The following is an 11,372-nucleotide window of genomic DNA, read 5'->3' on the forward strand; positions in this document are numbered from 1 at the left end:
ATCATTACTGATATAATAATTCTGGATCAAGACTCATCCAAAAGAGCACAGTTCCAGTGCTCCAGAACTTTAAGCTCTTGTTTAGGCTTAGGATTTTTTGCATCCCATTTATTTATTTATTTATTTGTTTGTTTGTTCGTTCATTCTATGGAAATTATACAAACTGTATATGTTCAGTTGAACAACTGCATCAGCAAAGTAGCTGAATCCACTCATTAAGATGGGTAGCTGGATACTTTTGCACACACTCAGTGTCTGAGAAAGCTGTCACTGCTTGAAAGCAATTGGAAGATGATTATTTCTGTCTTGGATGTTGAATGCAAAAGAGCACTCAAGTCACAGGGAGTCCGTCTATGACACCCTTTATCAAAACATGAGCTGAATGTTGAGTCACCACCTAAAGTCTCTGGACACATGTGTCCCAGCACATATGCAACATCTAAACAACTCAGCTCAATTAAGATGTTAGCATCAAGACAGCATTCCAAACTGACTAACTAGAGCAGAGTGTAAAATTCCACACACAGCTTCCTAGCCACAGGACATGAGTCAGACTTCAGCTGTGCTCAAACAAGCACAACTCTCACATTTCACACAGCTCAGAGCTTTACTCAGCACACAGTACAGCAAGCATTCCATCGGACAGACACACATCATTTAGACTCACACAGGATAAGTTATAGAGACTATCGGACAATATTTCCAAGATAAATAAAATATATCTCTCCCAGAAACATACACAGATAATCTTTAGCTTCATATTGACAACTGTAATGACATGTGAAATATGTATTAATATGCAATGTATTATAAATTATATTATTAAAGATAAAGTAATCATGATATTTGTACTTTTTTAAAGCCTTCTTCTTTACTAAAACAGATCAAGGAAATGGCATCACATGCAAGGAGCAGTATAGAGGATTTTGGGTTCCACTTAAAGTGTCTGCAATAACTGTGGAGTGACCCATGTAACAACAATATAACTTCAGGTATGGTCATTTTTAGATACGTATAACAGTGTTACTGACATTGTTATTATATAATTACACCAATATAATTTTTTTCTGTGCAAGTTTACAATAGTACAAGAGTTCAATTACCAGAGTGACTTCAAAATGTTCAATTTGAGTTGAAGTGTCTGCAGTTCTAGTGCAGATATGTAAGTACAGTAAAATTGGTGAATGGTAATCTAGACATTCTTTTTCATGTGATAGAATAATGCCATTTACTATGAATCTACATTTTAGGATAATGGTTACGTGATAATGTGTATGTTCCATTATACTGAAGAAAATTTAAAAACTGTGTTATTACATAAGTTGATCAAGTGGAATTTCAATTATAGGATATATATAACAATAAAGTAAAATCTGTGTAAGAGACAGCATTTTGAGGCAAAGCTAGAGGTAAAACAAATGAAACCACTCATTCATTACCAGAGTATTTTACCTGTGACAGTGACTACATTACTAGTATATCACATATAACTCATTTATAAGTATATAGTTATCAGTGACACCTAATTTAACATGAGACCCACAATCATACACATCCATACAGTGCCCTGCCATTTTCTTTTATCTCTTCCCAAAACGTTGGGATGCTTTATAGAACATAAAATGGAGAGCGAGAGAGAGAGAATGACCTAAAGCAGGACTCTACACTCCATTCCCCAGATAGAGGGATGACTGTTCCTCTGTGTTTTCCCTGGGGACAGAGAGCGAGTTGTTTAACAGACAGAGGCAGAGCAAAAGAAACAGCCTTACATTAGTTAAAGCAAAAGATCATCTGATAATGCCAAGGTGTATATACCATTGTTTTTAGCTGACAGTTGTTTGTATGTTCTCCAGATGTCTAGGTGATATGGACTCATAAGGGAAGGTTTTATGGTTCATTTAAATATACTCTTATATCACAGCAACTATAAAGTGGTGAATATGGTGCACTTCCATATTCTGAGATATTGCTATATTTTTTTTTTTTACATTTCTTTCTTTCTTTCTTTCTTTTTGACAGCATGAGATTAGCCATACTTAAACATGGCTGCTCCCATGTGTGGGACTCACTATATGGAGTATAAAATGGTATGCATACACAGAGTAAAGTTAAGCTTGTTCACTGTGGGTGTTGGGCTCTGCCAATGTTGTGCCTTGTCTCCAGTTCTGTTCTTGATATTCATGGACAGGCTGGCAAGACATATTCAGAAATGTTGTCTGTTGTGTCATGTATAGCCCTGTCTAGTGTCTAGCCTGCTGTCTGTGTATATTTTTTCCTTTGTTTGTCATGTATTTATAAGCACATGGCTCTTTGTTTTGTTCTTGTCTTCCTTGTCTCTGCCTTTGCTCCTCCCTCTTGTGCCTCCTTTGTGTTACTGGCCCCTTGTAATCTGTCCCAGGTGTTTCTTGTTTGTGTTGTCTTTTTATAGTCCACTTCAGTGTTTCCTGGTTGTGGGTCATTGTGGTTGTATGCATGTTTGTGGTTCATGTACTTTCTTAAGATTCTTGTTACGTTTTGGTTCTATGTTTATAGCCTTCATGTTTAGCCTCTCTGTTTTATGTTTATCCTCTCTGTTAAGTGTTTAGCCTGCTATGTTTAGTTCTTGTTTTGCCTTCTTGTTTAACCTACTTGTTTAGTGTTTAGCCTTCTTGTTTAATGTTCACCTTAAGGTTTAGTGTTTTGCCACTTTTGATCTGTTCTTATTTAGTGTTTAGCCCCTGTGTTTAATGTTTAGCCTCTGTGTTTGGCCCTTGTGTTTAGCGTTTAGCCCTTGTGTTTAGCGTTCTAGCCCTTGTGCCTTGTGTGTGCCCCTTTGTCTAGTTCCCTAGCCTCTCTGTTAATTCCCTTGTTGTGTTCATTAAAAGTCTCCTGCAATTACCTCTGTTTGCATGAATTTTGTAAGAATGGGAGCTCACTCAGAGATCATATATTAATTATAGATCATAACCATTCATAAGGTACAAATGTCATGAATATCTTGGCTGCTTGTATTTGTTTTTTATGTACTATCGTTTGGAGGTCTTGTTACTTACCTATGGATTTAGTCCCCCGATTTTGACCATCCTCCAGTGTTTGGCTAAAAGGTAACATTTGATAGGTGAGTGTCCACCATGTGTATATCAGTGCTGAGAGCATGGTTAACCATGAACAAGTGTAGTGGAAAACCAGCTCCCTTCCTCAGGTCTTTCTTTGTAAACACCACAGAATCTCCGAACTGATAATACTATGAAAATCACAACCAGAAATCACGGAGAAACAGAAGAATGTCCAGTCTCCTGGCCAATGTTTTAAGGTGAGCTGATGAAAAGAAGGTCAAGCACAGATAAATCCTCTGCTACTGCAGCTCCACAGCATTACTGTGGCATTATCCCAAATGTGTCTGCTAGTTTAATAACTGCAAGATCTTGTGTAAACATGGCCCCCAGGCAATGTTTGGATCAGTGTGTGTGTATGCATGAAATATCTGTGAATAATCTGACCGCACTTTATTTTCCCTCTTGGTTCAATTTGTGAAACCTGGCACCCACTTGACTGGCAGCCTCTAATGCTAAAACAGCAATCACATTAATCATGTTCGTTCTAATTTCATCATCATCTTCATCACCATCATCTCCATCACACAATCACCGTAACAATATCTCTCTCTTACCTCCCACTGACAAAACTCTAGATCATCATTTTCTGCCTGCACAACGAGGTAGAGCTACACATCTCTCCGGCTGAGGAAATATATGCCAGCTATAATTAGTACTGAGAGACATACATATTCAAGCATGCATATATTAGCCTGCCGTGAACACAGGACAGGGAAGCTGCCTGGGTTAAGCAGAACCTCTTAAAGCCACTCTAGCAAAATGATGTGCTAACATATGACCCACTCTGCAGAATAACCCTCCCTGTCTATAATCGATTTCATCTAAGCCCCCGCACCACCTGGTGAACACTGATTGGATGAGCTACACCTTATACCAAAAAAGACACCCACTTACCCATTTGTTTCTCCTGAAATGAGCTAAATTAAACTCTCTCTCTTTCTCTCCTTTTCTCCTTCTCTCTCTCTCTAGGTGTTGGTGTACTGCTGTTGTCTTTGCACTAGTTGCTAACTGAACTCTATTCTGCTGTGTAGAAGACTCTGGTACTCCTCGCTACATAGTAAAACACAAGATAAATAGTGAAACACAAGGGTATTTAATTAGAATTCAATAAGGTCTGTTTAGAGAATTTCCTCAAACAAAATTCAAGAACATCAGAGTCCTGCTATAAATGGTAAAGTTGCCTAGTAGTTGTATCGGCATTTCAGTTATAGGCCTTGGTACAGATACCAAGAATGCTGTCTGCCTATTAGTAACCTCTGGTGACAACATTTCTGAGCTCTGCTATCTAACATCAACTGGGAAAAAAATTGCATTCCTGAAAAGCTAAGTGCACAACACACTGTAAACAAAACCAATGTTGTGAATAGCCATGCAACCACCTTTTAAAGCATGCTATTTTTTGTAGTGTAAGAGACCTGCTAAAGATTTCTCTGTGGATTCCTGATACAGAACAACGTCCATTTTGAACAAATCACAAAAATACCAATTAATTCACAGCATCCACAGCAAGTTGGAATAAGACATTCCAGGCTCTAACATAGGTTTTAAGCGTGTGAGTCACCCATAGAGCAAGACAACTTGCACACTTTGCGCGGGGTTGCGGGGTGGGCGATAAAGTACTGCTGTATTACTCTTGTACTATTTGAAAAGTGCCTACTGCCTAATGACTGAAAGATATGCTGCAGTCATTACTGAAGGTTTCAAATCTGACCCAAATGGTCTTAAAATACATGTTCTGTGCACTTCTACAGCCATTAAAGCTAGCTGTGATATACTGCAATTCTGAAGTCAATTCTCCTTTAAACTACTACAATGTGCAAAAGCTGGAGTGCAAATGAAATGGCAAATGTACATCATTCTCTGTGTATTGAGAGGGTCTCCAGGTTTAATCAGGGTTTGTCTGGGTTTCTGTTCTTATTTCAATGATTCTTTTGAGAAAGAAACCTTGACTTGAACCAGTCTGAGCAGAAGAAGAAAATCCTTCCTCTGCTTGTCAACACAGGATAACAAGAAGATAGTGTAACAATACAATAAAAGTTATTCAAATTATGACGGGCATATTCAGCTCCCCAAGTGGCACAGCTCTCATAGCATTAATCCTATCATCCAACTGAGGCCATTAGTCCAAAGTGGGGTGGAGCGTTGGATGGCGATGAGGAGGGGGTTGGGGGATGGGCAGAATGGCCCTTCCCCTCTCACATCATTCAGCGTTATTCTAACCAACATAGGTGTCTGTTAGTTAACATTACCTAATTATTGGTGTGTAGACATTCTCTTAACTAATTAATAGTAGCCATAAATGTCAATCACCAGCCCAAACAGACCCTGGCAGGAGGTACAGGGGGTTTCTGAACATATGGGGGACCTATTTGACATTCTAATAGTCCTCTTATTATTATATTGTAGGAAAACATGAATTAGTGCTACACATGAATCATAATCATGAAATTAAAATATGTTTTGGGTTATATAAAGATGGAAGGCAAAACAAGGAACCATATACCAATAAAAGAATTAAACGAATACACATTAATTCATCTACATAAAACCTTCTGCAAATATCATGACTGATATATCATAAATATTTCAGGCCCCCTGAGACTTGATATTCCCTATGCAGCAGTGAATAGCAAAAAAAGTCCCTGATGGCACAATGAGACCTCCAAAAATGAGTACATTAGCGAAAAAGCACTCCACACGTTTTGAACATTTGTACATTTTGATTCATTGAAGCTCATCATTCAGTGCAGTCTAGTTGTGCTGCCTAAGTGCTGTTACTTCTTCAAAAAGCACATACCACATGCTGTCATTTCTAATCATTTGGAGTTTTCAGGTTGGTGTATGGGTATGTTTAATGTTTTAGTTAGTGTTAGGGATTAGGATCATATTTAGGGTTTAGCTGCTAATACAAATTCACAATTCACCCCCCCACCCCCGGATTTAGTGTTATGTTTAGGTTTACTGTTAGGGTTAGTTTTGGGGGAAGTTTTAAAGCAGACTGCCATTATATTTAGTGTATTATGTAAGAGTCATGGGGATGGTCCTTTCATAAAATATTTACTTATTCACCTTGAGACCAGCTTGGATGACCTCATTGTTATGAATGTTTTAAATGGATAATTTATGCATTTTTGTTCAGTGTTCAAGACATACTGAAAATAACAATGATCAACAGGTATACTCTGAAACAATGTAGGTCGTTTGTTATGAGGCTTCATGCCACATGCATAAGCCTTTCATGACAACAGGCCTAAAGATCCATCCATCCATTATCTGTAACCGCTTATCCAACTTAGGGTCGTGGGGGGTCCAGAGCCTACCTGGAATTATCGGGCGCAAGGCGGGAATACACCCTGGAGGGGACGCCAGTCCTTCACAGGGCAACACAGACACACACATACCTACGGACACTTTCGAGTCGCCAATCCACCTGCAACGTGTGTTTTTGGACTGTGGGAGGAAACCGGAGTACCCGGAGGAAACCCACGTGGACACGGGGAGAACACACCAACTCCTCACAGACAGTCACCCGGAGCTGGAATCGAACCCACAACCTCCAGGCCCCTGGAGCTGTGTGACTGCGACACTATCTGCTGCGCCACCGTGCCGCCCGGCCTAAAGATCTATCATGGTTAATATCTAAAGAATTATTCTTACAAATATCAGTTGATAAAAGTTACACAGCCTCCTGACCTACAGTAAATGTTGTACAGTGTTATGATATACTATTACTTAACCTATCACAATAATGACACTATATATCCATAAATGGTATATATTCAATCTCACACACTCACTCTTTGTATGTGTGTGTGAGTGTGTGTGTGAATGTGTGTGTGTTTTTTAGAGAGAGAGAGAGAGAGAGAGAGAAAGAGTGGATATACTGATTCAGTGCCACCTCCAGTTCAGAGGCTGATCCCATCATGATCTGAAGCTGCGGGGTCAGGCCAAATCAAATGAGCTGAAATGCACATTGCGGCTGAATCAATCGCCTGCAGTTCCTCTGTAAATGAAAGGAGAGGGGGACTGGGCCACTCTCCCTCTCGCTCTCTCTGACCTCACTGGACCTTCCAAAGGCTCGCCATAGAAGCAGGACAGCACTGATACCAGTGAGGACAGCCAGTCCATTTGTCATCATCTAATGCTGAATCCATCTGTGTCTGCACAGGGTCACAGACACGGGGCAGCTAACAATGACCTGACAGGCCATGTAATGAGGCATCATATGAGGGGAAAAAAAGAGAGAGAGCGAGTGAGAGAGAGAGAGTATGAATATACTGGGAGCGAAAAACATGATACGATTTGGTTGAGTACATTGACTCACAGACTGCTGAAATTATTTAAGGTTTGTTCACTGGGGCCTAGAAGAAGCATAACTCACCCTATCAAGGCTAGTATTGTTCAGTTTATTACTTCACAGTGTTAAAAGTGGCAAATATATTTAATGCATCAAACATATCACAAACATATCCCAAAACTCTAGGCCTCCCTACACATACCTTCTCGAACTTCCACAATGAGGTTGTTTTAAAGGGCACATGAATAAAGCCGATTTTAGGAGCATTAGCACATTCATTTGGGCATCTGGAGCTCCTGCCAACCAACAAATGCTCAGTCCGAGAGTGCACAGTCCGATCATGGTGAACGGTGGTGTGTTGTTGGATCCTTGTGGTATCTTTACTAAAGCATGTCACAGATGTTTCATGAATACCCCAGATAAATACGAGCTTGTGGAAAATGTGTATAATATGTTCCCTTATAAGGGTTATTTCAATAGCACATGATCTCAAAAAAACATTGCCATAAAAAAGTCCATAGTCATAAAAACTGCTCTATGCCATAAGTCTGTATCGACATAAAAGTATTATGACAACTCACACCTGTTGTAATAAGGGCTTATTAGATGCTTATAAAGGACTTTATAAGTAGTTATTAAATATTATGGATATTTTTGTAGTCTAGTGATCAATGACCCTCTGTGAAGTGTTACTTTGTATGTTACAACTTACTGAACATATTTCCTGTTTGGAGGACAGCAAAGAATTTGATCTCACACCTTTTCAGACACCAAAATAAGCTACAGTCACCCCAAATATTTCCAATGTCAACATGTTAGAATCAGAAAATACTGAACATAAACCCATTCACATTCACTGTATTACATGTTCAGCTGTCAGTCTTGCCGTCAAGCTGATATCATAAATAATCTGGGGAAAAAAAGAAAAGAAAATACAGCTCATTTATCACAGCTAAAGGTTGTAATTTAGTGAGAATTGCACCCGGCATAAGGACGCGTTTTTCTAATTCATTTAAATTCACCATTATTTCATTAGCAGCATGATTTATAATTAATAGGTTATCAAGCTATATGTTCTTTGTGTACAGATGGGATGCTTATTGGGGGTTTAATTTTAATTTGTAATGCTGTGTGATGTGGATGTGTGGCATGTGTGAAATGCAGAGCGAGCGATACAGAGACAGAGAGAGAATAAAAGCGAAAACTATGAGGCTTTATAGTAATTTGCATATCATCATTGTCATATCAAAACGTGGTTACTTCTGTTTTTGCAACTTTCATCATTTTTAACACAGCTGTGCAAAAGAGAAAGACCACTTTTCACTAACCTAATTGACTATTTTTCCAGTTGCTATTAAGGACACATTATTCATTTTTAAGAGGAGATTAGATATAAAATAATGAACTTTTGTTAAAGAATGGAGAAAATCAAAGGAAAATAAGTGGGAAATCAGCTTTCCAAAACCAGGGTTCTAATTATTCAAAAATATTGAGAAAGTGGACAAAACCTAAGCTTGGAAGACTGGTATTGCAACAAAAGCAACAGCTACAAATATAAAGGAGTTGAAATACACAAGGAAACATGGCTTCAGGTACAGGTGTTCCAATCATCTACCCTTCCTCTATTAGATATCAACTCAAGCTCATGTGTGTCAAAGACACTCAAACAGACATACTCAAACTGGCATCCTGAGATAAATGGACTGATTTCCAAAACCAGACCTTAACATGACTGAAAGTGTTTTGGATTAAGGCAAGCAAATCATGCAACAAGCTGTTAAGCCAGAATTTTTTTTTTTAAGTGTGGCAAATACCCATGAAGATCTTTGAACTGAAAGGAGTTGTGGCCATTGTGTCATCTCTAAGATAATTTCAAATACTTTATGTCTTATAAGAGATAAATATAAATATCTATTTAAAGGATGTTTTGACTTGAAAAATAATAAATGTGTGGTCTGAATCTTTTAAAAATTAATGTATATGGTTTAAAGTGCAAGATGCTCTTTAATGTACAAAAATGGAAATTCATTTTTTAGAACAACTTTATTGGCCACTGTGCTTTGATGGTGTACCTGCTTGTTTACTTCATCACGCTAATTTTCCCATGCCCTTGTATGCACCCAGCACACATACACAGAGACTTGAGCCTATAATGAGAGAAGAGTGCAGACTATAAGGCTAAACAAGAAAAGAAGGAAGGAGAGAGAAGGCTTCCAACAAAAAGGGGCTGAATAAAGCCAGTGAGTCAAGCAGACTAAACATATGTGATGCTGCTGGGTGTTATCTTACATTTAAATGAGACATGAGGTAGGTGGACTGTGTTGAAATGTGTGGTGTTGCACTTCTATATCGGTGTGACGTACGAAGCCATGGAAATCATGTAGGGGCATGGTTTTGAAAAGAGGGCTTTTCAAATGAGTGGGATAAAAAAAAAAACATGGCTTTTACTCCAAACAAAATCAGCTTCAGCTTTCAATGCTGTATCCATCACTTGGTACAGGGTAGTAACAATAAAAGTGTGCTATTGGACCTGACAGATGTGTGTGAACTGTTCCTATCAATACTAGTCTGAACCTCTTAAACATAGCCATGTAATCACAGACTAAAATCAAAGAGAATTGCACTATTGATCTCTACGACAGAGCATGTTGCCTATAAAGAGATAAACCTGGAACTCTTACATGATCCAGTAGTGGTTTGCAGTATCTCAGCAACTGTATTTACATGTTATTTTGTGCTAATTAATACTCATGAGGTAACAGCACCTCAAGTCCATAATTAGCCATTTAATGACCTTAAATGTGATACAATGAGGATGTACTCTAATTTCCATATCCCTCTAATGTAGCTTTTACCCAAATGATAGGTTCCCAGGTGCTTCATTTTAGCTTTTCACACTTGATTTAATCAATTTGAAGTAAGATATGGTATTCAGAGCCATCAGACTGTAAAATGAAGGCCTACTTAGGCTACCATTCTGTAGTACTCTGGTATAGTGAAAGGTACAACTTTATCGTATTTTCATAAAGGACAGAGCAACTGCTTTTTGTTCTTCCAACTGCAGATATATTTCAGCCCTCTCCAAATAAGGTGGGCTACTAAGAACTTTTTTAACAAAGATAAAAAAAAAAATGAATAAATCAGCACATCAGCGTGTCTAAGCAGTTTGGTAATGTCTAATTTCTCTGCTTTTAAGACAGTGAACCAAGTCTTTAAGGGTTCTCTGTCTGCCTCCACTGTTAGCTCTTGATAGGAATAAATATCTATTTATCCAGCTACTTCTTTTATCTATGCAGAAGAAACAATAGCCTAACACTAAGTAAGACTGATGAAGGCTGTACCTTCATCAGTCACAAATCTGCAATGATTTTCTCTGGCAACACAGCTTTCCACTATAATCTCTTTCTTTCAGTTCAGCTGAAGAAATGTACAGACAGAGAGTTTGAAGCTAGCTCAGCTGCCAGTCAATCATCCATCAGTTAATTTGTTCACACGTCCATCTGTCCATGTGTTTGTCTGATACCATTTAGTCATTTTTTTCCATGTATTTGTTGTTTTTGTTGTATATTACATATATTCCGCGTATATCGTATCAACGGTAAATCGCTCAGAGTCAAGGATGCAAAGAGAACCCATAGACAGTAGAGGCCAATACATGCCGGGACTACTTTATATATTATTCCACATGGGAGTCAAGTAGTTTATTTATAAACTGTGTTTGTAATGTATTGGCCTCTACTGCCTATGGGTTCTCATTTTTGGGAAAATTACTACATAACAGCTGTTTTAATCTTACTTATTCATTAATTCACTATCTATAGACCGCTTATCCAATTCAGGGTGGCAGTGGGTCCAGAGCCTACCCGGAATCACTGGGCGCAAGGCAGGAACTCACCCTGGAGGGGGCACCAGTCCTTCACAGGGCAACACATATTCACACATACACTCACACACTCACACCTAAGGACACTTTTGAGTCA

Source organism: Hoplias malabaricus, chromosome 4 (genome assembly GCF_029633855.1).
Source record: "Hoplias malabaricus isolate fHopMal1 chromosome 4, fHopMal1.hap1, whole genome shotgun sequence".
Taxonomy (NCBI): domain Eukaryota; kingdom Metazoa; phylum Chordata; class Actinopteri; order Characiformes; family Erythrinidae; genus Hoplias; species Hoplias malabaricus.